The sequence below is a fragment of the Triticum aestivum genome, chromosome 5D (genome assembly GCF_018294505.1).
Source record: "Triticum aestivum cultivar Chinese Spring chromosome 5D, IWGSC CS RefSeq v2.1, whole genome shotgun sequence".
Classification (NCBI taxonomy): Eukaryota; Viridiplantae; Streptophyta; class Magnoliopsida; order Poales; family Poaceae; genus Triticum; species Triticum aestivum.
The window spans coordinates 231,511,927-231,538,981 of record NC_057808.1 but is presented as its reverse complement, the minus strand read 5'-3'; positions in this window follow the sequence as shown (position 1 = coordinate 231,538,981).

The window sequence follows — 27,055 nt, the reverse complement described above, 5'->3', positions numbered from 1 at the left end:
AGTAGCGAAGGAATCGCTCGATCGGGTTCAGTTAACAGCCATCGATCGATCGCTCGGGTTCAGTAACGCGTAGCCTGCAGCGCAATCGCTCGGGTTCAGTTAGAGCCCAACGCCTCGCTCGGGTTCAGTTAGAGCGCAACACCTCGCACACACGTGTGTACGTACAAGAGAAACGCGCATCGCTCGGCCCCCGACCACCCACCATATCTGGGAACTCCCCCGATATTTTTCTCGCCCTCGCTTCTACCACGGTTTTCTCCGTCATGGATGACCCAAAGAATGTCATGCAGCTGCGTCTCCGGCCCGCCCAGGACGAAAAGCCCATTTTCTATTATGATTTTTTGTCATAGAAGTAGCAGCCCACCACATCTATGATGATACCGGGTTTTGTCACAATTTTCGTCATAGAAGTGTCATAAGTATGATAGAAAAAAGTTCGTTCGGCCCAAAATGTCACGGATGTGTCTTTTTTTTGTAGTGTACAGCCATCACCGGGAAGTGTCCCGACTATTGTCACTCCGGGGTTGCCGGATCATAACACGTAGTAGGTGACTATAACTTGCAAGATCTGAAATCATGGCACCCGAGCCCAAAGTGACAAGCATTAAGCATGGCAAAGTCATAGGAACATCAATCTCAGAACATAATGGATACTAGGGATCAAGCCCTAACAAAACTAACTCGATTACATGATGAATCTCATCCAACTCCTAACCGACCAGCGAGCCTACGAAGGAATTACTCACTCCCGGCGAGGAGCATCATGGAATTGGCGATGGAGGAGGGTTGGTGATGACAAAGATCGAAGATCCCCCTCCCCGGAGCCCCAAACAGACTCCAGAACTGGCCTCCCGATGAAGAACAGGAGGTGGCGGTGGCTCCATCTCGTGAAACGCGATAATTCTTCCTCCCTGATTTTTCTGGAAATATGTGATTTTATAGCATCGGTTTCAGGGTCTGTTGGGCCACCAGGTGAGGACAACCCACCTAGGCGCGCCAGGAGGGGGCGCCCTGGTGGGTTGTGCCCACCTAGGTGCCCCCCTTTGGTGGTTCCTGGCTCCAGAAATTATCTTTATTTGTATATAAATTCCTCGCAAAGTTTCATTCCAATCTGAGAACTTTTATTTCTACACAAAAACAGCACCATGGTCAGTCCGGGTTAGTTTCATTCAAATCATGCAAATTAGAGTCCAAAACAAGAGGAAAAGTGTTAGGAAAAGTAGATACGACGGAGACGTATCAAGTGGTACGGTAACCCTGTCTTGGAGGTCATGTTGTTGGACAACAACAACGATGAACCTACGAGCTATGGAGAAGCGATGGTGGGCCCGGATTCTGACAAATGGTTAGAGGCCATGAAATTCGAGATGGGATCCATGTATGAAAAAAAAGTGTGGACTTTGGAAGTATTACCTCAAGGGCGAAAGGCCATTCAGAATAAATGGATCTTCAATAAGAAGACGGACGAGGGCGGTAATATCACCGTCTATAAAGCTCGACTTGTGGCAAAGGGGTTTTCGTAAGTTCAAGGAGTTGACTACGATGAGACTTTCTCACCCGTAGCGATGCTTAAGTCCATCAGAATTATGTTGGCAATAGCCACATTTTTTGATTATGAAATCTAGCAGAAGGATGTGAAAACAGCGTTCCTTAAGGAAGAGTTGTATATGATGCAACCGGAAGGTTTTGTCGATCCATAGAATGCTGACAAGGCGTGCAAGCTCCAGCGATCCATTTATGGGCTGGTGATGTCGCTTGAAGCTACGTCGGTATTTCCCCAAAGAGGAAGGGATGATGCAGCACAGCGGCGGTAGGTATTTTCCTTAGATATGAAACAAAGGTTATCAAACCAGTAGGAGAACCAAGCAACACAACGTTAATAGCCCCTACACACAGATAACAAATCCTCGCAACCCGACGTGTTAAAGGGGTTGTCAATCCCTTCTGGGATACGGTGCCTCAAGGTAGGCAAACAGACGTGAGGTAAATTCTAGTAGATTGATAGATCGAACGCCAAATAAAATAAATAGAAATCAAACGCAGCAAGGTATTTTTGTATTTTTGGTTTAATAGATATGAAAATAAATGCAAGAGAAAAGTAGATCGCAAAGGCAAATATATGAGACCCGGGGGGCGTAGGTTTCACTAATGGCTTCTCTCTCGAAAAATAGCAAACAGTGAGTAAACAAATTACTGCTGGGCAATTGACAGAACTTTGAATAATCATGACGACATCCAGGCAATGATCATTATATAGGCATCACATCCAAGATTAGTAGACCGACTCCTGCCTGCATCTACTACTATTACTCCACACATCGACCGCTATCCAGCATGCATCTAGTGTATTAAGTTCATGGAGAAACGGGGTAATGCAATAAGAACGATGACATGATGTAGACAAGATCTATCTATGTAGAGATAGACCCCATCGTTTTATAATTAGTAGCAACGATACATACATGTCATTTCCCTTTCTGTCACTGGGATCAAGCACCGTAAGATCGAACCCACTACAAAGCACCTCTTCCCATTGCAAGATAAATAGATCAAGTTGGCCAAACAAAACCCAAATATCGGAGAATAAATTCGAGGCTATAAGCAATCATGCATATAAGAGATCAAAGATACTCAAATAACTTTCATGGATATAAAATGATAGATCTGATCATAAACTCAAAGTTCATCGATCCCAACAATCACACCGCAAAAGAGTTACATCATATGCATCTACAAGAGACCATTGTATTGAGAATTCAGCGAGAGAGAGGAAGCCATCTAGCTACTAACTACGGACCCGAAGGTCTACAAAGAACTACTCACGCATCGTCGGAGAGGCACCAATGGCGGGGGTGAACCCCATCCGAGATGGTGTCTAGATTGGATCTGGTGGTTCTGGACTCTGCGGCGGCTGGATGAATATTTCGTCGACTCCCCTAGGGTTTCTGGAATATTGGGGTATTTATAGAACAAAGAGGCGGTCCGGGGGGGCACCCGAGGTGGGCACAACCCACCAGGGCGCGCCTGGGTCTCCTGGCGCGCCCTCGTGGGTTGTACCCCCCTCCGGGCACCCCCCAGGCGCAGCCAGAGCCCATTACGTTCCTTCTGGTCCATATAAAATCTCCATGGAGTTTTGTTGCATTTGGACTCCGTCTGATATTGATTTCCTGCGATGTAAAAAACATGTAGAAAACAGCAACTGACACTTGGCACTATGTCAATAGGTTAGTACCAAAAAATGATATAAAATGATTATAAAACATCCAAGATTGATAATATAACAACATGGAACAATCAAAAATTATAGATACATTGGAGACGTATCAGCATCCCCAAGCTTAACTCCTACTCGTCCTCGAGTAGGTAAGTGATAAAAATAGAATTTTTGATGTGGAATGCTGCCTAACATGTCATATCATATTCTTTTCTTTATAGCATGGACAATTGGACTTTTATGTGATTCAAAGCAATAGTCTAGTTTTGACATAATAATTTGGATACTCAAGCATATCAACAAGCAACCATAACTTTCAAAATATCAACGCTAAAATAATTTATCCCTAGCCCATCATGCTCAACCATTGTTCCATTCATGAAACATACTCGAATATTAACTACACCCAATACTTAAGTATGATCATATTGCCTCCTAGTTGGTGCTTCTATGAGAGAAGATGGAGACTCAAATTCAAAAATAAAAATTGCATAAAGTAAAAGAAAGGCCCTTCGCAGAGGGAAGTAGGGATTTGTAAAGGTGCCAGAGCTCAAAGCAAAAACATTAGAAATAAAAACATTTTGGGAGGTGTATCCATCCCACCAACAAAAACGACTTAGAGTTCCCAACACTTTCCATGCTAGATATATCATAGGCGGTTCCCAAACAGAAAATAAAGTTTATTCCTTTCTCCACCATACTTTCACTTTCCATGGCTAGATGTATCCACGGTTGCCCTCCATACCAACTCTTTCCAAGGAATTTATTATTTGACAACATAAAGTAAATTCATTTTTGCATTTCGGGACTGGGCATCCCTAAAACCTTTGTCGTACTCTCGTGCAATGACAAGTGAATAAACACTCATCGTGAGAATAACACACCCAGCATGGAAAATATTAGCCACCCCTCACGCTCCATGAGCGAAACAAACACACAAAAGAGAAGTTTATTTTGAAAATTAGAGATGGCACATGCAAATTTGCTTAGAACGGCAAAATACCGCATATAGGTAGATATAGTGGACTCATTTGGCAAAACTGGTTTAAAGGATTTTGGATGCACAAGTAGGGATCATACGTGGTGCAAAATGAAGGCTAGCAAAAAGATTGAGAAGCGACCAACCAAGAAACGAATAATATCATAAGCAAGCATTAAGCATAATTAACACCGAATAATGCACGACAAGTAGGATATAATTTCATTGCATGACTATTGACTTTTGTGCTTTCATAGGGAATCACAAACCTTAACACCATTATTCTTACTAAAGCATAATTACTCATCAACATAACTCACATATCACATCATCATATCTCAAAACTATTACTAGGAATCAAGTTTATTTTGTCCAATGATCTTCATGAAAGTTTTTATTATATCCTTCTTGGATATCTATACCTTTGGGACTAATTTTCATGTGTTGCTTTTCATAAGCTCAAACAAATATAAGTGAAGATCAAGAGCATAATTCTTTTTCTTTCTTTCTCACAAAATAATTTAAGTGAAGCAAGAGAGAATTTCTTGAAAATTTTACTAACTCTCAAATAAATCTAAGTGAAGCAAGAGAGCATTTCTTCAAAAAATACTAAGCACACCGTGCTCAAAAAGATATAAGTGAAGCACTAGAGCAAGTCCATTGCTCATAAAAATTTAAGTGAAGCATAGAGAGCAATTCTAACAAGTCATGACATAATTTTGGCTCTCCCAAATAGGTGTGTCCATCAAGGATTGATGACTTAGAACACAAAGTAAAACAAGCAAAGACTCATATCATACAAGATGCTCCAAGGAAAACACATATCATGTGACGAATAAAAATATAGCTTCGAGTAAAATACCGATGGTCGTTAGAAGAAAGAGGGGATGCCACTCGGGGGCATCCCCAAGCTTAGTTGGTTGCTCATTTTTGGATAATAGCTTGGGACGTCGGGGCATACCCAAGCTTAGGCTCTTCTATCCTTCCTTCATCCATCGTAAGATAACCCAAAACTTGAAAACTTCAATCACACAAAACTCAACAAAACCTTCATGAGATCCGTTAGTATAAGAAAGCAAACCACTACTATAAGTGCTGTATCAAACCAATTCATATTTTGTTTTTGTATTATATCTACTGTATTCCAACTTTTCTATGGCAAAAACTCATCAAAGAAAACCATAGAGCCATCAAAATAAGCACACAACACAAAGAAAACAGAATTTGTCAAAACAGAACAATCTGTAGCAACCTGACTTTTTCGAATACTTCTGTAACTCCAAAAATTCTGAAAAACTAGGGAGACCTGGGTGATTTTTATATTAATCTTCTGCAAAAATATTGGCATTTTATCATGTTCTGGTGATTTTTAACAATTATTTTCACGAGCGCAAAAGTTTCTGTTTTTCAGCAAGATCAAACAACTATCACCCAAGAAGATCCTATCGGTTCTACTTGGCACAAACACTAATTAAAACACAAAAACACAATCATAACAATAGCATAATTGTGCAAACACTCAAGAACAGAAAGCAAAAAAGCAGAAATAAAATTTATTCATTGGGTTGCCTGCCAACAAGTGTTATAGTTTGACGCCCTTAGCTAGGCATAAAGCAAGGACATAAGTTTTGTCATCCTTCTTCTTCTTAATTTTCTTAGGGGTATTTTCATCATGGGGTATTGTAAACACAACATAAAACATATTATCCATGGAAACTTTAGCATTCCTTAGTTGGTTTTTATCATAACCCCTTTGATTTCCAGCAACAATCCAAGAGTAGTGTTGATTAACATTATTAAAAACTTGTTGGATTATATCTAGAACAAGGACTTCCTTTTTAAGATTCTCATCAAAGATCTTATTATCCCCAAGCAAATGCCTTAGTGCATAGTCACTATTGTAAAGAATTTCATCTATCACGGGTTTTTCATGACTCATACCATAAAAATCAAAGATTTCCCTAGCTTCCCGAATTATGTAGTCAAACTCATTCATAAGAATGAGAGTGGCCAACTTTTAGCCCTAGGATTCTTTATTTCGGGAAGCTCAAAAAACAATCTTTGCAAAGTAGGATGAGTACGAATAAATTTACCTTCAAGTTTCAGAACTAGTGCTGAAATAGCATCCACATAAGATCTGGTAGTTTTAAGTATAGGAGCATCATCAACACTTAGATTTCCAACACTATTGAAAAATTCCTGGATACGCTCTTTCCCATAACGTTCCCTTGCCCCAAGATAAAAGTTTGAGCATCCAGATTGCCCATATGTCCTATCTTAGGAGTTAGGCGCCATCATCTGTTGGTGCCATACTGAAATCACTCATGATTGCAAGCAAAGAATGGATCTGACGAGAAAACAGCGAAAGGAAAAAAAGAGGTGGATAAAACGGAAAATTTTTGTGAAGTGGGGGAGAGGAAAACAAGAGGCAAATGGAAAATAATGTAAATTGTGAGGAGATGAGATTTGTGATTAGGAACCTGGTATATGTTGAAGATCCTCCCCGGCAACGGCGCCAGAAATTTCTTTTGATGTCGCTTGAAGCTACATCGGTATTTCCCCAAAGAGGAAGGGATGATGCAGCACAACGGCGGTAGGTATTTCCCTCAGATATGAAACCAAGGTTATCAAACCAGTAGGAGACCAAGAAACACAACGTAAACAGCCCCCGCACACAGATAACAAATCCTCGGAACCTGACATGTTAAAGGGGTTGTCAATCCCTTCCGGGGTACGGCGCCTCAAGATAGGCAAACGGACGTGAGGTAAATTGTAGTAGATTGATAGATCGAACGCCAAATAAAATAAATAGAAATAAAATGCAGCAAGGTATTTTTGTATTTTTGGTTTAATAGATCTGAAAATAAATGCAAGAGAAAAGTAGATCGCAAAGGCAAATATATGAGAAAGAGACCCGGGGGCCGTAGGTTTCACTAGTGGCTTCTCTCGAGAAAAATAGCAAATGGTGGTTAAACAAATTACTGTTGGGCAATTGACAGAACTTCGAATAATCATGACGATATCCAGGCAATGATCATTATATAGGCATCACGTCCAAGATTAGTAGACCGACTCCTGCCTGCATCTACTACTATTACTCCACACATCGACCGCTATCCAGCATGCATCTAGTGTATTAAGTTCATGGAGAAATGGAGTAATGCAATAAGAACGATGACATGATGTAGACAAGATCTATCTATGTAGAGATAGACCCATCGTTTTATCCTTAGTAGCAACGATACATACGTGTCGTTTCCCTTTCTGTCACTGGGATCAAGCACCGTAATATCGAACCCACTACAAAGCACCTCTTCCCATTGCAAGATAAATAGATCAAGTTGGCCAAACAAAACCCAACTATCGGAGAAGAAATATGAGGCTATAAGTAATCATGCATATAAGAGATCAAAGAAACTCAAATAACTTTCATGGATATAAAAAGATAGATCTGATCATAAACTCAAAGTTCATCAATCCCAACAAACACACCGCAAATGAGTTACATCATATGGATCTCCAAGAGACCATTGTATTGAGAATTAAACAAGAGAGAGGAAGCCATCTAGCTACTAACTACGGACCCGAAGGTCTACAAAGAACTACTCACGCATCATCGGCGAGGCACCAATGGAGGTGGTGAACCCAATCCGAGATGGTGTCTAGATTGGATCTGGTGGTTCTGGACTCTACGGCGGCTGGATGAATATTTCGTCGACTCCCCTAGGGTTTCTGGAATATTGGGGTATTTATAGAACAAAGAGGCGGTCCGGGGGGCACCCGAGGTGGGCACAACCCACCAGGGCGCGCCTGGGCCTCCTGGCGCGCCCTGGTGGGTTGTACCCCCTCGGGGCACCCCCCAGGCGCAGCCAGGGCCCATTACGTTCCTTCTGGTCCATATAAAATCTCCATGGAGTTTCATTGCATTTGGACTCCGTCTGATATTGATTTCCCACGATGTAAAAAACATGCAGAAAACAACAACTGACACTTGGCACTATGTCAATAGGTTAGTACCAAAAATGATATTAAATGACTGTAAAATGATTATAAAACATCCAAGATTGATAATATAACAGCATGGAACAATCAAAAATTATAGATACATTGGAGACGTATCAGCTGGTGCAAGCATCTCGGAGTTGGAATATTCGCTTTGATGAGGTGATCAAAGCGTTTGGGTTTATACAAAGTTTGCAAGAAACTTGTATTTACAAAAAAGTGAGTGGGAGCACTATGACATTTCTGATAAGTATATGTGGATGACATATTGTTGATCGAAAATGATGTAGAATTTCTGGAAAGCATAAAGGGTTGTTTGAGAGGAGTTTTTCAAAGGAAGACCTGGGTAAAGCTGCTTACATATTGGGCAACAAGATCTATAGAGATAGCTTAGGACGCATGATAAGACTTTCACAGAGCACATACATTGATATGATTTTGAAGGAGTTGAAAATGAATCAGTCAAAGAAGGAGTTCTTGCCTGAGTTGTAAGGTGTGAAGTTGAGTGAGACTCAAAGCTCGACCACGATAGAAGAAGAGAAAGGACGAAGGTCGTCCCCTATGCCTTAGCCATAGGCTCTATTCGGTATGCCATGTTGTGTACCGCACCTGATGTGTGCCTTGCCACTTGTCTGGCAAGGGGGTACAAGAGTGATCCAGGAGTGGATCACTTGGCAGCGGTCAAAATTATCCTTGGAGGAATAAGGAAATGATTCTCGGTTCTGGAGGTGACAAAGAGTTCGGCATAACAGGTTACGTTAATGCAAGCTTTAACACCAATCTGGATGACTCTGAGTACCAAACCGGGTACGTATAGTGGAGCAGCCATTTGGAATAGCTCCAAGTGGAGCGTGGTAGCAACATCTACAATATGACATAAAGATTTGCGAAGTACACACGTATCTGAATGTTGTAAACCCGTTGACTAAAAGCTCTCTCACAAGCATAACATGATTAAACCCTAGAACTCATTGAGGGGTTAATCACATGGTGATGTGAACTAGATTATTGACTCTAGTAAACTCTTTGGATGTTAGTCACATGGCGATGTGAACTATGAGTGTTAATCACATGGCGATGTGAACTAGATTATTGACTCTAGTGTAAGTGGGAGACAGTTGTAAATATGCCCTAGATGCAATAATAAATTGGTTATTATCATATTTCCTTGTGCATGATAATCATTTATTATCCATGCTAGAATTGTAATGATCGGAAACTCAAATACATGTGTGGATACATAGACAACAACGTGTCCCTAGTGAGCCTTTACCGGACTAGCTCGTTCACCAAAGATGGCTATGGTTTCCTAGTCATGGACATGAGTTGTCATTTGGTAACGGGATCACATCATTAGGAGAATGATGTGATGGACAAGACCCAAACTATGGACGTAGCATATGATCGTGTCAAGTTTATTGCTATCATTTTCTGCATGTCAAGTATATGTTCCTATGGCCATGAGATCATGCAACTCACTGACACCGGAGGAGTACCTTGTGTGTAACAAACATCGCAACGTAATTGGGTGACTATAAAGGTGCTCTATAGGTATCTCCGAGGGTGTCTGTTGAGTTGGCATGGGTCAAGACTGGGATTTGTCACTCCGTATGACGGAGAGGTATCTCAGGGCCCACTCGGTAATACAGTATCACAATGAGCTTGCAACCAATGTGACTAATGAGTTAGCCACGGGATCTTGTATTACGAAACAAGTAAGGAGACTTTCCAGTAATGAGATTGAGCTAGGTATGGAGATACCGACGATCGAATCTCGGGCAAGTAACATACCGATAGACAAAAGGAACTGCATACGGGATTAACTGAATCCTTGACATTGAGGTTCGACCGATAGGATCTTCGTAGAATATGTGGGAACCAATATGGACATCCAGGTCCCGCTATTGGTTATTGACCGTAAGGTGTCTCGGTCATGTCTGCATAGTTCTCGAACCCGCAGGGTCTACACACTTAACGTTTGGTGACGATATAAGTATAGTTGAGTCATTATGGTGGTTCCCGAAGGTTGTTCAGAGTCCCGGATGAGATCCCGGATGTGACGAGGAACTCCAGAATGGTCCGGAGGTGAAGATTGATATATTGGACGAAGGGTATTGGAGTGCAGAAGTGTTCTGGCGGTACCGGGTGATTACCAGCATGACCGAAAGGGGTTTCGCAAGGCCCCGACAAGTGTTGGGGAGCCTCATGGGCCTAGAGGAGGGGGCACAGCAGCCCACTAAGGGGTTGTGCGCCCCAAGCCCCCTTCCCACATTGCTTGAGGAGGTGGGGCGCCTCCCTAGGGTTTCCTCCACTTGCCTTGGGGGCCAAGGCACCTAGGAGGAGACGCCCAAACACATCTAGGGTTTCCCCTTGGTGGCCGCCACCCCTGGATGGGATCTAGGGGCGCCCCTCCCTCCACCCTTCCCCCTATATAGAGGAGGGGAGAGAGGGCAGTCGCACCCATATAGATAACTATAATATGCGAGGGATGACAAAAATGATTCCCGAGCTCTTCGCAATGCTGAAATCGGCGAAGGTAGAAATCAAGAAAGAGCATCAAGTGTTGATGATTAACAAGACCACTAGTTTCAAGGAAAAGGGCAAGTGGAAGAAAGGGAACTTCAAGAAGAATGGCAAGCAAGTTGCCACTCCCGGGAAGAAGCCCAAAGTTGGACCCAAGCCTGAAACTGAGTGATTCTACTACAAAGGGAATGGTCTCTGGAAGCGGAACTGCCCCAGATACTTGGCGGATAAGAAGGATGGCAAAGTGAACAAAGGTATATTTGATATACATGTTATTGATGTGTACTTCACTAGTGTTTATAGCAACCCCTCGGTATTTGATACCGGTTTAGTTGCTAAGAGTAGTAACTCGAAACAGGAGTTGCAAAAAAAAAGAGAGACTAGTTAAGAACGAGGTGACGATGTGTGTTAGAAGTAATTTCAAGGTTGATACGATCACCATCGCACATTCCCTCCACCTTCGAGATTAGTGTTGAACCTAAATAAATGTTACTTGGTGTTTGCGTTGAGCATGAATATGATTAGATCATGTTTATTGCAATACGGTTATTCATTTAAGTCAGAGAATAATTGTTGTTCTGTTTATATGAATAAAACCTTCTATGGTCATACACCCAATGTGAATGGTTTATTGAATCTCGATCGTAGTGATACACATATTCATAATATTGATGCGAAAAGATGCAAAGTTGATAATGATAGTGCAACATATTTGTGGCACTGCCGTTTAGGTCATATTGGTGTAAAGCGCATGAAGAAACTCCATGCAGATGGAGTTTTGGAATCACTTGATTATGAATCATTTGATACTTGCGAACCATGCCTCATGGGTAAGATGACTAAAACTCTGTTCTCCGGAACAATGGAGCGAGCCAGTGACTTATTGGAAATAATACATACCAATGTATGTGGTCCGATGAGTGTTGAGGCACACGGCGGGTATCATTATTTTCTGACCTTCATAGATGATTTGATCAGATATGAGTATATCTACTTAATAAAACACAAGTCTGGAACATTTGAAAAGTTCAAAGAATTTCATAGTGAAGTGGAGAATCATCGTAAGAAGAAAATAAAGTTTCTACGATCTGATCGCGGAGGCGAATATTTGAGTTATGAGTTTGCCCTTCATTTAAAACAATGTGGAATAGTTTCACAACTCACGCCACCTGGAACACCATAGCGTAATGGTGTGTCCGAACGTCGTAACCGTACTTTATTAGATATGGTGCGATCTATGATGTCTCTTACCGATTTACCACTATCGTTTTGGGGTTATGCATTAAAGACAGCTGCATTCACGTTAAATAGGGCACCGTCTAAATCCGTTGAGACGACACCGTATGAACTATGGTTTGGCAAGAAACCTAAGCTGTCGTTTCTTAAAGCTTGGGGTTGCGATGCTTATGTGAAAAAGCTTCAGCCCAATAAGCTCGAACCCAAATCGGAGAAGTGCATCTTCATAGGATACCCAGAAGAACTGTTGGGTACACCTTCTATCACAAATCCGAAGGCAAGATCTTTGTTGCTAAGAATGGATCCTTTCTAGAGAAGGAGTTTCTCTTGAAAGAAGTGAGTGGGAGGAAAGTAGAACTTGATGAGGTAATTGTACCTTCTATCGAATTGGAAAGTAGCTCCTCACAGAAAACCGTTCCCGTGATGCCTACACCAACTAGAGAGGAAGCTAATGATAATGATCATCAAACTTCAGATCAAGTTACTATCGAACCTCGTAGGTCAACCAGAGCACGTTCCGCACCAGAGTGGTATGGTAATCCTGTTCTGGAAGTCATGTTACTAGACCATGACGAACATACAAACTATGAGGAAGCGATAATGAGCCCAGATTCCGATAAATGGCTTGACGCCATGAAATCTGAGATATGATCCATGTATGAGAACAAACTGTGGACTTGGGTGAACTTGCCCGATGATCGGCAAGCCATAGAGAATAAATGGATCTTCAAGAAGAAGACATACGCTGATGGTAATGTTACCGTCTACAAAGCTCGACTTGTCGCGAAAGGTTTTTGACAAGTTCAAGGAGTTGACTACGATGAGACTTTCTCACCCGTAGCGATGCTTAAGTCTGTCCGAATCATGTTAGCAATTGCCGAATTTTATGATTATGATATCTTGCAAATTGACATTAAAACTGCATTCCTTAATGGATTTCTTAAAGAAGAGTTGTATATGATGCAACTAGAAGGTTTTGTCGATCCTAAAGGTGCTAACAAAGTGCGCAAGCTCCAATGATCCATCTATGGACTGGTGCAAGCATCTCGGAGTTGAAATATATGCTTTGATGAGGCGATCAAAGCATATGGTTTTATACAGACTTTCGGTAAAGCCTGTATTTACAAGAAAATGAGTGGGAGCTCTGTAGCATTTCTGATATTATATGTGGATGATATATTGTTGATTGGAAATGATATAGAATCTCTGGATAGCATAAAAGGATACTTGAATAAGCTTTTTTCAACGAAAGACATCGGTGAAGCTGCTTATATATTGGGCATCAGGATCTATAGGGTTAGATCGAGACGCTTAATAGGACTTTCTCAAATCACATACCTTGACAAAGTTTTGAAGAAGTTAAAAATGGATCAGTCAAAGAAAGGGCTCTTGCCTATGTAACAAGGTGTGAAGTTGAGTTAGACTCAAACCCCGACCACGACAGAAATTAGAGAGAGAATGAAAGTCATTCCCTATGCCTCAGTCATAGGTTCTATAAAGTATGTCATGCTATGTACCAGACCTATTGTGTGCCTTGCCATGAGTTTGGCAAGTAGGTACAAGAGTGATCCAGGAGTGAATCACTGGATAGTGGTCAAAATTATCCTTAGAGGAATAAGGAAATGTTTCTCGATTATGGAGGTGATAAAGAGTTCTTCGTAAAGGGTTATGTCGATGCGAGCTTTGACACCGATTCAAATGACCCTGAGTCTCAATCTGGATACATATTGAAAGTGGGAGCAATTTGCTATAGTAGCTTCATGCAGAGCATTGTAGACATAAAAATTTGCAAAATACGTACAGATCTGAATGTGGCAGACCCGTTGACTAAACTTCTCTCACAAGCAAAACATGATCACACCTTAGTACTCTTTGGATTTATTCACATGGTGATGTGAACTAGATTATTGACTCCAGTAAACCCTTTGGGTGTTGGTCACATGACGATGTGAACTATGGGAGTTAAGCACATGACGATGTGAACTATTTGTGTTAATCACATGGCGATGTGAACTAGATTATTGACTTTAGTGCAAGTGGGAGGCTGAAGGAAATGCCCTAGAGGCAATAATAAAGTTGTTAATTTATATTTCCTTATTCATTATAAATGTTTATTATTCATGCTAGAATTGTATTAACCAGAAACTTGATACATGTGTGGATACATAGACAAAACACAGTGTCCCTAGTAAGCCTCTACTAGACTAGCTAGTTAATCAAAGATGATTAAGTTTCCTAACCATAGACATGTGTTGTCATTTGATGAACGAGATCACATCATTAGGAGAATGATGTGATGGACAAGACCCATCCGTTAGCTTAGCATAATGATCGTTCAGTTTTATTGCTATTTCTTTCTTCATGTCAAATACATATTTCTTCGACTATGAGATCATGCAACTCCCGAATACCGGAGGAATCCCTTATGTGCTATCAAACGTCACAACGTAACTGGGTGATTATAAAGATGCTCTACAGGTATCTCCGAAGGTGTTTGTTGAGTTGGCATAGATCGAGATTAGGATTTGTCGCTCCGAGTATCGGAGAGGTATCTCTGGACCCTCTCGGTAATACACATCATAAGCTTGCAAGCAAACGACTAAGGAGTTGGTCACGAGGTGATGTATTATGGAACGAGTAAAGAGAATTGCCGGTAACGAGATTGAACTAGGTATGAAGATACCGACGATCAAATCTCGGGGAAGTAACATACCGATAGACAAAGGGAATTACGTATGTTGTCATTACGGTTCGACCGATAAAGACCTTTGTAGAATATGTAGGAGCCAATATGAGCATCCAGGTTCTGCTATTGGTTATTGACCGGAGAGGTGTCTCGGTCATGTCTACATAGTTCTCGAACCCGTAGGGTCTGCACGCTTAATGTTCGATGACGATATAATATTATATGAGTTATGTGATTTGGTGACCTAATGTTGTTCGGAGTCCTGCATGAGATCACGGACATGATGAGGAGTCGAGAGGCAAAGATTGATATATAGGACGATGGTATTCGGACACCGGAAGTGTTCCGAAGGGTATCGGGTCACCGGAAGGGGTTTCGGGCACCCGCGGCAAAAGATATGGGCCTTATGGGCTAAGAGGGGAAACGCACCAACCACCAGCGGCTGGTGCGCCCCCCATATGGGCTGAAGCAGGGGAGAAGGAAAGAGGGGAAGAGAAAGGAAAGTGGGGGATTCGGCCTCCCCCTTCCCTTCCCCCCCCCCTCCTCTTTCCTTCCCTCTTCGGCAAATATGGAAGGGGGGCGCCGGTCAAGGGGAGACCCGAAGTAGGATTCGGCCTACTTGGGCGCCTCCTAGTATCCGTCCCTCTCCCTCCCACCTATATATGTGGGGGGGCACCCTAGTACATACTAGACAATTTTCTAGCCGTGTGCGGCGCCCCCCTCCATCGTTTACACCCCCGGTCATATTTTCGTAGTGCTTAGGCGAAGCCCTGTGGAGATCACTTCACCATCACCGTCACCACGCCGTCGTGCTGATGGACCTCATCTACAACCTTGACGTCTTGCTGGATCAAGAAGGCGAAGGGCATCACCGAGCTGAACATGTGGAGAACGTGGAGGTGACGTGCGTTGGGTACTTGATCGGTTGAAGCGCGAAGAAGTTTGACTACATCAACCGCGTTGTGAAACGCTTCCGCTTACGGTCTACGAGGGTACGTAGACACACTCTCCCCCTCGTTGCTATGCATCTCCATGGATAGATCATTGCGTGTGCATAGAATTTTTTTGTTTTCCATGCAATGATTCCCAATAGGTGAAGGCGTCATCAAGCCGTACATGTGTTGAACGCGGAGGTGCCGTTCGTTCGGCACTAGATCGGAAGTTCGCGGGACGGATCGTGATTGGATCGCGAAGACGTTCGACTACATCAACCGCGTTTCTTAAAGCTTCCGCTTAGCGATCTACAAGGGTGTGTAGATCCAATCTCTCCTCTCGTAGATGGTCATCTCCTAGATTGGATCTTGGTGAGCGTTGGTAATTTTTTGTTTCCCTTGCAACATTCCCCAACAACTAGTTGGGTTGCTTGGATCAAGACTGAGATTTGTCACTCCATGTGACGGAGAGATATCTCCGGACTCTCTCGGTAATACAACATCCCAAGTAGCTTGCAAGCATGTGACTAATGTGTTTCGTCATGGGGATATTGTAGTACGGAACGAGTAAGGAGAAATTGCTGGTAATAAGATTGAAATAGGTATGGTGATACCCATGGTCGAACATCGGGCATGTAACATATCGCCAGACAAAGGGAATTGTATACAGGATTATCTGGATCCTTGACATCGTGGTTCAACCACTGAAATATATTCATGGAATACGTGGGAGCCATTATGTGCATACATGGTCCCGCTATTGGTTATTGATCAGAGAGGAGTCTTGATCATGTCCATATATTCTCAAACTCGTAGGGTCACACACTTAATGTTCGGTGTTGCTAGGGTTTCATGAGATAATAAGATGGTGTTATCGAATTTTGATTTCGAATCTCGGATGGGACCCCGGACATCATGAGGAGCTCCAGAATGGTCCGGAGACAAAGAAAACATATAAAGTATTTTCAGGGTTACCGAAAAAGTTTAGGATTTTTTGGTATTGTAACGGGAAGGTTCTAAAAGGTTCCGGAGCGGGGCCTGCATGAAGGGACCCATATGTATGTAGGTGGTGGGTCAAGGCACCACACCTCTGGTCCATCTGCACCAAACAAGAATATGATCAAATCCTGAAGGGATAAGATCACGATCCCTAAAAGGGAGGGATCACGATCGATGGGGAAGGGAGGTGATTTCCTCCCCCTTGTGCAGCCCCTAGAGGCTTGGAGGAGGGGTCAATCCTCCTCCACCACTTGATGAGGACATCAATACCATTGTTACACCCACAGCCCCTGTTGCTATACATACTGGATCAATTACTAGAGCTCGCGCAAGCCAATTAAATTACCAGGTACATTCGTTTCTTGGTAATGATTCTAATGTTCATGAGAATATGATGCTGTTTAAATTGGATACATTTGTTTTGCTTACAAATGAAGGGCCTAGCTTGGAGAAGGATGAACATTTGTCGGAGTAAATGGCCACGGGTAGCCTAACCGACTCCCCCTGGCTCTCTAAAAAATTATCAGGCCGATTGGGCCTTCAAGTATCCAAAACACAAGGCCGCCTTCCCCTGGTCGGCTATCTCACAGGCCGACTACCGGAAGGCGACCCGACCTCCAAAAACCTTCCCGAAGATAACCATAAGATGGCCGACTCCCAGAAGCCGGCCATAGGTAGACCGACTCCCGGAAGCCGGCCATAAGTAGACCGACTCCCGGAAGCCGGCCACAAGAAGACCGACTCCCGGAAGCCGGCCAAGATTGCACCCACGAGGGCTGCGCCCACATAACGGTGATGAGACGGGGCATGGTCACAGTACAACCTGCCACACTCGAATCCCGGAGCATGCATGGCCACAATGCGCCGTACGGGTCAGCCATCCCCCGTCCGGCGCGGCACTGTTGCCATGTTGACCGTGACGTCACCCATGACAGGCGCCAGTACGGCCCGCGGGCGGCGGGCCCCTTCAGCCAGAGAGACGTTCGAAGGCAGCTAGGCCTCCCCTAGTCGGCCTGAGGCGTAGCCGGATCCCAATACCCGACTACCTCCCTCCCTCGAAGTATGTGCATCATTAAGGAGACAAGACGAGGTGAGACTACAGTGAGAGCCCGCCAGGCGGCGGCACTGTAGCCACGCTTACCTTGACAAAGCCCTCGTCATCAGGGGTGAGGCAACAGTAACCAGCCGCCGACAAGGCCCCGAGGCGGTGGGACCGGCCTGTCGACCAAGAGGCCGGCAGCCGGCGGGACCCACTAGTCGGCGGGCCCCAACGGCCGGCGGAGAAGCCGGCGAGCACAGACACTGACGGCTGGGACTCGCACCCAGCCGGATTACCATTGTATCCCTGGGGGGTAGGCCTATATAAACCCCTAGGGCACCCATGCAAAGGGTTGATCTCTAAGATAGTTTTAGCCACCACATAGAGGGAAGTGGAGAGCTAGACTTGCCTTTCTTCCTCCTCTAGCCAAATAGCTCAAGGAGCACTTGTAGCTACTTGTGTTGATCTAGTGATCATGCGGAGACCCCGCAGAGCAGGACTAGGGGTGTTATCTTCACGGAGAGCCCCGAACCTGGGTAAGATTCGCCGGCGTGCATGTCTTCGCCTTATCCTGTTTCCACGCACCGGCGATGTCTTACTGGCTCCCACAATGATAAGCCACCCGTTGGCATATGTCGCACGTACCACCCGACATTTTGCGCCCACCGTGGGGCTAGGTGCACCGTCGTTCGGAGACCTGTTCTAGACGGGAACCCTTTTCCTCCCCCGCGAGCGTAGCCAACCCGCTACGCCCGATGGCGCTTGCCCTGACGCGCTGCAAGGCTTCGACGACGCCTGCGCAGTGAGCTGCCTCGCCGATCTTCTTGGCGAGGCTCGCATCTCCGACAAGCCTGTGTCCGACACGGGCACAGACTGCCCCGAGAGCCGCCTCGTCAGCCTCCTCGACCAGCTTCACGTCTCCAGCGAGCTTGCTGTGGACTTGGAGTCGGTCGGCTCCACCGACCCGATGCTTGTCGACTCCGACACGGCATCGCTTGACGCCTTCCCCACCAACATGGTGATCATCGAAGACCCTCTCCCTCGAGCCGACAGTGGCAGCAGCGTTGTCGCTGAGGTGCTGGTCATCAGCCACGGCGCCGTCTCGGGCGAGAACGCCCACGACGCCCTACAAGCGGCGCTGCACGACTTGTCCGTCCCTATCCCGGCCGATGTTGACGCCGAGACTCTGGAGGCACGCCGCCTCGCCCTCATCGCGGAGGGCCAGAAGATAGCATCCATGAGACGCCTCACTGAGGCTCACCAGCGCGAAGTCGACCACGCCGCCTTTGGTACGCCGCCTCCTGGCGGGCCGAGCCAAGCCGGCCTCGTCAAGAAGCGCGGCGCGGCCATCAGCAGCATGCTGGGAGCAGACCGCCCAGTCTACGCAACGCCACTCGAGAACCTGCGTGCCGCTCAGGCGGCCGTAGACGAGCTGAACGGGCTGGGGGCTAATGGGCTCCCCTACATGACTAGACGCATCCAGCAGCTGATCGACGCGGCCGCAGAACGACATGAAGCCGGCGCCCGCGCTGAAAGTCCTCCCCCACACCGAGAGCACGCCGCGACATCCCGGACGCCGACTGCAAGCGGCACCCGCGCAAGAAAAGACAAGGAGCCGGCTGCTAGCCGCACTCGGACTCGGGTCACCATTGAGCACGACGCAGAAGGCCGCCCCCGAGCGGTGGAACGACAAGACAATCCGCCTCCCCCCCGCCTCATGGGGAGAGATATCCCAACCCGCCGCCTGTCACGCATCCGACTCTCGGCGGCCGACTAGGCCACCGCGAAGGAGTCAGCGAGAATGATGCCCGCCACCGGATCGACCGCCTAGCGCGACCCCTGGCGCTAGAAGAAGAAGATGATGTCGGCCCGCCTTGCTTTGGCCCCCGCATCCGCGACGAGCCCTTCCACAAAGGGTTCTCACTCCCAAGAGACACGCCAAAATACAACGGCTCCATGAAGCCGGAAGATTGGTTGATCGACTACTCTACCGCGGCCAGCATAGCAAACGGCAACAGGCGCGTTGCCGTGAAGTACGTCCCTCTCATGCTTCAAGGCACGGCACATACCTGGCTAAACAGCCTCAAGCCCTACAGCGTCAACAGCTGGCTAGACTTCACGGAAGTCTTCGTCCGCAACTTCACCGGCACATACAGGCGGCCTCCCAAGCCCCGCCTGCTCTCCTTATGCGTCGAAGGGCCTAGCGAATCGACTCGCGACTACCTCACGCGTTGGGACGAGCTCCACAACTCCTGCGAGGGGGTGCACAAGGTTCAAGCCATAGAGTACTTCACCGCCGGGTGCCGAGAGGGCACCCTCCTCAAGCACCGACTCCTCTGTGATGAGCCGACTACCCTCGACGAGCTGCTGATCATAGCAGACAAGTACGCCACGGCCGACTCCTCAATGAAGACCGAGCTCCGAGTGGACACCTTTGGAAAGGTGCTCGCTCCGGCTCCCAAGACGCCGGCTAGTGACTCCAACCGACGCCCCTACCAGAACGACCACAAGCGCAAGGCCCCTATGCCGCCTTCCACCAGTCGGCAAGTAGCCACCGTCGAAGATGAACAGCCCGAAGATTGGCCCGCGCCCAAGAAGAAGGGCGGCAGGCCGGCTTGGCAGTCGGCCTTCTCCTACGAGCAAACTCTTGATGCCCCCTGCAAGTTCCATAGCGGCGCGAAGCCGTCCAACCACACGACCCGGAAGTGCCATTGGCTCACGCGGATCTCCAAGGGCGAGGGGCTGCTGCCACCTCCACCTCCTGGCCCGCCGCCTCCAGCCCCTCAGCAGTCGGCTGTTCGACCAGCAGTCTGAGCCATTCAAGATGAGTTCCCAGATGAGCACGCCGCCTACGTCGTCTTCACGAGCCAAATTGAAGACAAGCGCAGTCGGCACCGACAGCACCAAGAGGTCAATGCGGTCGCCTCCAGCAACCCTGAGTTCATGCATTGGTCTGAGAAGCCTATTAGCTGGAGCCGGGCCGATCACCCAGAGGTGATGCCGTCTCCCGGCTCTTATGCATTGGTGTTGGACGCCACCCTCGCGACAGAAAGGCGAGCTGCCCGTTTCTCCCGTGTGCTGATTGATGGTGGAAGCAGCATCAACATACTGTACCGCGATACCATGGAGAAGTTGAACATCAAGGTGAAGCAACTCATGCCAAGCCGGACTGTGTTCCATGGCATCGTACCCGGCTTGTCCTGTTCCCCAATCGGCAAGATCAAGATGGATGTTCTCTTCGGAGACAAGGATCACTTTCGCCGAGAAGCGATCTGGTTTGAAGTAGTGGATCTAGAGAGCCCTTACCATGCCTTGCTTGGCCGACCTGCCCTGGCCAAGTTCATGGCTGTGCCTCACTACGCCTACCTCAAGATGAAGATGCCGAGTTCAAAGGGGATCATCACCATAGCCGGAGACTACAAGAAGTCCACCGAGTGTGCTGCGGCCAGCAGCCGGCTGGCCGAGTCCCTCGTGATTGCTGAAGAGAAGAAGATGCTGGACCGAGTCGTGGCCATGGCCGGCAAGCAGCCGGCCCTGTCCCCCAACCCCAAGGAATATGATGCTCAGGGCTCCTTCCAGCCGGCCAAGGAAACAAAGAAGATACCTCTGGACCCGGAGAACCCGGAGAGGTTTGCTGTCATTGGTGCAAACCTGGACAGCAAATAGGAAGGCGAGCTCGTCGACTTCCTCCGTGAGAATCGGGACATCTTCGCATGGTCCCCAAAGGACATGCCGGGTGTTCCGAAGGATTTCGCCGAGCACAAGCTACACGTCCGAGCGGACGCAAAACCAGTCAAGCAGACTCTCCGCCGATTGTCGGAGGAGAAAAGAAGAATCGTAGGAGAAGAGATAGCCCGACTCCTGGCACCCGGCTTCATTATGGAGGTGTTTTTTCTAGAGTGGCTTGCCAACCCGGTCTTGGTGTTGAAGAAGAACAATAAATGGCGTATGTGTATAGATTACACCAGCCTCAACAAAGCCTGCCCCAAAGATCCGTTTGCCCTGCCACGGATCGATCAAGTGATAGACTCCACAGCCGGATCCGAGCTGTTGAGTTTCTTGGATGCTTACTCAGGCTACCACCAGATCAAGTTGGACCCAGCCGACCGCCTGAAGACCGCCTTCATCACACCATTTGGAGCTTTCTGCTACCTGACTATGACATTCGGCTTGAGAAATGCCGGTGCCACTTTTCAGCGTTGCATGCAGAAATGCCTCCTCAAGCAACTCGGTAGAAATGCCCACGTCTATGTAGACGATATTGTGGTGAAGACGGAGAAGTGCGACACCCTGCTGGAAGACCTCAGAGAAACATTTGCCAACTTGCGCCGATTTCAGATCAAGCTCAACCCTGAGAAATGCGTGTTCGGAGTACCAGCCGGCCAGCTTCTAGGCTTTTTGGTCTCCGAACGCGGCATTGAGTGCAACCTAGTGAAGATCAAGGCCATAGAGAGAATGGAGATTCCTACCAAGCTGCGAGACGTTCAGAAGTTTACCGGGTGCCTGGCCTCCCTAAACCGCTTTATCAGCCGGCTAGGGAAGAAGGCTCTCCCCCTGTACCGACTCATGAAGAAGTCCACCCACTTCGAGTGGAACGACCAAGCAGACCAAGCTTTCCATGAGTTGAAGAAGATGCTGACCACACCGCCTGCCCTGGCAGCGCTGACTGAGAAAGAGCCCATGCTCCTTTACATTGCTGCGACTAGCCGAGTGGTCAGTATAGTCATCGTGGTCCAACGCCCAGAAGAAGGCCGAGCTCAGTTAGTCCAGAGGCCGGTATATTATTTGAGCGAAGTACTGTCCACCTCGAAGCAAAACTACCCGCATTACCAGAAGATGTGCTATGGAGTGTACTTCACCGCCAAGAAGCTGAAGCCCTACTTTCAAGAGCATCCCATCACGGTCGTATGCACTGCCCCGCTTGCCGAGATCATAGGCAGCCGGGATGCATCCGGCCGGGTGGCTAAGTGGGCCATTGCGCTGGCTCCTTACATGATGTTCTACCAGCCCCGCACCGCCATCAAGTCCCAAGCACTAGCCGACTTCCTTGTCGACTGGGCCGAGACCCAGTACCTACCGCCGGCTCCCGACTCCACTCATTGGCGGATGCACTTCGACGGATCCAAGATGCGCACCGGCTTGGGAGCCGGCATCGTCCTCACCTCTCCCAAGGGCGACAAGCTCAGATACACATTGCAAATTCATTTTGCCGCCTCCAACAATGTGGCCGAGTACGAGGCGCTCATACACGGGCTCCGGCTAGCCAAAGAACTCGGCATACCCCGGATCCTGTGTTATGGTGACTCGGATTTGGTGGTCCAACAGTCATCTGGCGACTGGGACGTCAAGGACGCAAACATGGCGAGCTATCGATTCCTCATCCAGCAAATCAGCGGATACTTTGAAGGGTGCGAGTTCCTCCACGTGCCACGGGCCGACAACGAGCAAGCAGATGCCCTGGCACGGATCGGCTCCACCCGACAAGCTATACCAACCGGCGTCTCTCTCCAACGCCTCCTCAAACCGTCTATCAAGCTGTCTCCAAAATCGGACTCCATCTTCGTACCGCCTGCCCCTGATGCAGTCGGATCCGACTTGGGGAACCCAGCAGGCGGCTCGGGTACTTCAACAAGCGGCCCGGGGACTGCCGCAGTCGCACCCGGCCCGGGGACTTCAGAACCCGGCCCGGGGACTGCAGCAGTCGGCCCGGGGACGGCAACAACACAACAGACGGTGGCCGACTCCAACTCTTCACCACCCAACCCACCCACCCGGGTCACAGTAGCCGTACTGACAACAGAAGAAGTCACAGCTCCATCATGGGCCCAGCCCATCCTCAACTTCCTAGTAAACAGAGAGCTACCGACTGATGAGATCTCGGCAAGACTAGTTCAACGTCGAGCCGGAGCATACGCATAATAAACAGAGAACTTGTTAAGCGTAGCGTCACTGGAGTCTTCCAGCGCTGCGTCAAGCCAGAGAAGGGCATAGCAATCCTCAAGGATATCCACCAAGGCGAATGCGGCCACCACGCGGCCTCAAGATCACTTGTCGCGAAAGCTTTCCGCCATGGTTTCTTCTGGCCGACTGCTTTGGAAGACGCCAAGGAATTAGTCAAATGCTGCAAAGGATGCCAAGTCTTCAGCTCCAAGCAACACCTGCCAGCTTCTGCACTCAAGACCACCCCCCTCACCTGGCCCTTTGCCGTTTGGCGGCTGGACATGGTGGGCCCATTCAAGACAGCCCGCGGCGGCATGACACATCTGCTTGTCGTCGTGGACAAATTCACCAAGTGGATTGAAGCGAAGCCAATCAAGAAGCTGAACGGGCTGACTGCAGTGACATTCATCGCAGATATCACCACTCGGTATGGTATACCACACAGCATCATCACCGACAACGGCACGAATTTTGCCAAGGGAGCACTGGCACGTTCTGCGCGACACAGGGCATCCGACTGGACTTAGCGTTCGTTGCCCACCCGCAGTCAAACGGCCAGGTCGAGCGAGCAAACGGCCTCATCCTCTCCGGCATCAAGCCCCGACTGGTCGTACCACTGGAGTGTTCGGCCGGCTGCTGGCTCGATGAGCTGCCGGCTGTCCTCTGGAGTCTGCGTACTACCCCGAACAAGTCAACCGGCTTCACTCATTTCTTCCTTGTATATGGTGCCGAGGCTGTCATCCCAACTGACATCGAGTTCGACTCGCCTCGGGTCACCATGTACATGGGGGAGGAGGCCAAGGAAGTGTGAGAAGACGGTGTCGACCTGCTGGAAGAGGGCCGGCTGTTAGCACTCAGCCGGTCCGCCATCTACCAGCAGGTTTTGCGCCGTTACCACAACCGGAAGGTCAAGCCAAGATCCTTCCAAGAAGGCGATCTTGTGCTCCGGCTGATCCAGCGAACAGCCGGCCAGCACAAGCTCTCGGCCCCTTGGGAAGGCCCATTCATCATCAGCAAGGCCCTAGGCAATGACTCCTACTACCTGATCGATGCACAGAAGCCGAAGGCACGCAAGAGGGATGATTCCGGCAAGGAGTCGGAACGACCATGGAATGCCAATCTCCTGAGAAGATTTTACAGTTAAAAGCAGTATGTTTCACGCTACCTTTTTGTACTAAGTACAAGACAACGGGCCCCCCTAGGCGCACTCGGGGACTACCCTCTTTTTATCTATGAATGAAGAGTGTCATACCCATGAATGTACTATTACATTTGATTTTCTATCTGGCACCGGGTTCGACTAGTCGGCCCGGGGACTTGCTGCCTTGAGTTATATTAAAGTTCTACCTGCAGTCAGACAAGTAGTGTGCCAGCACCCGAGCCCTCTCCTGTTGAAAGTCGCAACTCGAAGAACCGACTGACCGACTGGCAAGAGCCAAAGGCAGGAAAGGATGCCCACACGAAAAATGGCTAAGGACTAATGAACCTATATAACACAAGCCGGCCTCCCAGCACGCCAACCGGCTGTCAGAACAGCGGGCTGGTCGGCTACCCATTCACTTTGCTACAATCCAAGAAAGCTAGAGTACTTGTCCTCCCAACCGGCCAAGCACTTCTCCAGCCATAGACTGCAGAGCAGCTGTCCGGCTGGGAAGGCGGCGACCAAGGAAGGACGACAAAGGAAACAGCCAAAGGATGAAAAGCAAGAACAGTGGGAAGCCAAACACATGCATGATTATATTTACACAAAAAGCCTTCGAAAGGCCGGCACTTAACATAGTTTGAATACACCCCCAGTGGGTGGAACTGCGCAAATTTAATAAAATATTGTTCAAAGAGTAATAAAACAGGAAAGTAAAGGCGGCAGATTAGGCTAAGGGCGCAACAGGCGAGCCAGGCTGGTCGGTGGAGACGGCAGCGCCGACTGGAGGAGTGGCCGGCTGGCGAGTCTCGGCTTGATCATCGCCGGCTGCAGGCGGTGCGCTCGCACGCGCCTTGTTGCTGGAGGCACGGTCAAGCTGAGGCTGGCCGGCTGCTCCACCATCTGGCACGACGTCTTCACCATCCTCCTCCTCCTCCTCCTCGCCCTCGTCGCTGGAGTCGATCTCCTCAGCCGAGTCCTCGCCATCTGCTGGGTTCAGCCCGAACCACTCCTGCGGCTGAGCAACACCGTTATCATCCACCTCAGGAGCAAAGGCGCTGGTGTCGGTGTAGCCGGCGATCGCCGAGGCACGCTGGATGATAGTCGGCCGCGCCGGCTCCAGCTCCGTGTCGGCCTCCTGCCGCCACGTGGCCAGCTGGTCCAAGCTCAGCTCAGGATACCAGGCTTTGACGAACTCCAGCGCCCGCCTGGCGCCTGACCGAGCTGCAGAAGCCTTCCAGGCCTCGAAGCGGCCGGCCGCTACCTCCAGCCAGTCGGCAGTCCGACTGGGGGTGCGGGGAATCACCTCGCCAGGCCAGAGAGCGGCCAGCACTTGCGCCCCAACACGTTGAAGCCGGCGGAGCATGCGGTGAGCCGGCTGGAGGCGGGCTTGAATCGCCAGGAGCTGTTTCTCAAGCGACCGGCGAGCGTTCGGTGCGATCTCAGCGCCAGCCTGCCTTTGCGCCTCGCGGTGGGCCTCGACGACCTGGTTGGCGGCAGTAGAGTAACCAGGGAAGTACTCTGCACAAGAAAGAAAGAAAGAGAAAGAAGAGAAAAATACAAAGTTAGAGAATAAACCAAACGGCAAGCAGCAAGCAAGGAACGAAGAAGAAGGCGGCCTACCGTCAACCAAGTCTTCGATCTGGCCGTAGCCATTGATCAACAACTGCCTCGCCTCAGCCCAGCTCGCTGCCTCGGTCTCGTACTCGGCTTGGAGGGCGGCCTCGCTGTCCTGCACCGCCTTCAGGGCCGCCTTGTGACTCTCCTCCTGGTTGGCCAGCTTCTTGACCAGGCGGTCACGCTCCTGAACCAAGGCGTCAAACTCAGCTTCCTTGGCGCAAAGGGCGGTCTGGGTCCCACCCAGCTGCTCCCTCAGGCTGGCATTGGCCTCTGCAGATATGGCAAAGAAGAAAAAAGCAATAAGAAAGAAGTCGTCAGGAAAGATCCGACCCGACTGCTCAGCAGTCGGCCCGAATCTCGGGGACTACACCCAGTGGGTGCACTGACGCGCCCCCATGTAAGATAAAAGATGAAGCAGTTACTCCGGCTCTCAGTTAGATCAGCAGTCTTCTGGGTCAGCTCCCGAGCCTGGGAGTTGAAGGCAACCGCACAGAGGTTGTGGTAGTCCTGCAAGTCAGGCAGAGAAGCGAATGAGAACAAGATAGCAAACAAAGTCTACCAAGAAGTTCCAAGCCGCCTGCTCAGCAGCCGACTCAGAACTCAGGGACTACACCCAGTGGGTGTGCTGACGCGCCCCCACGGAAGAAACCAAGATCAGGAAGCAACAAACGGGAAGACTCACCCGAATGGCCGCCCGTGTCGCGAGGAACTCGTCATTATACTGCCTCAGCACTGCGGCCTGGG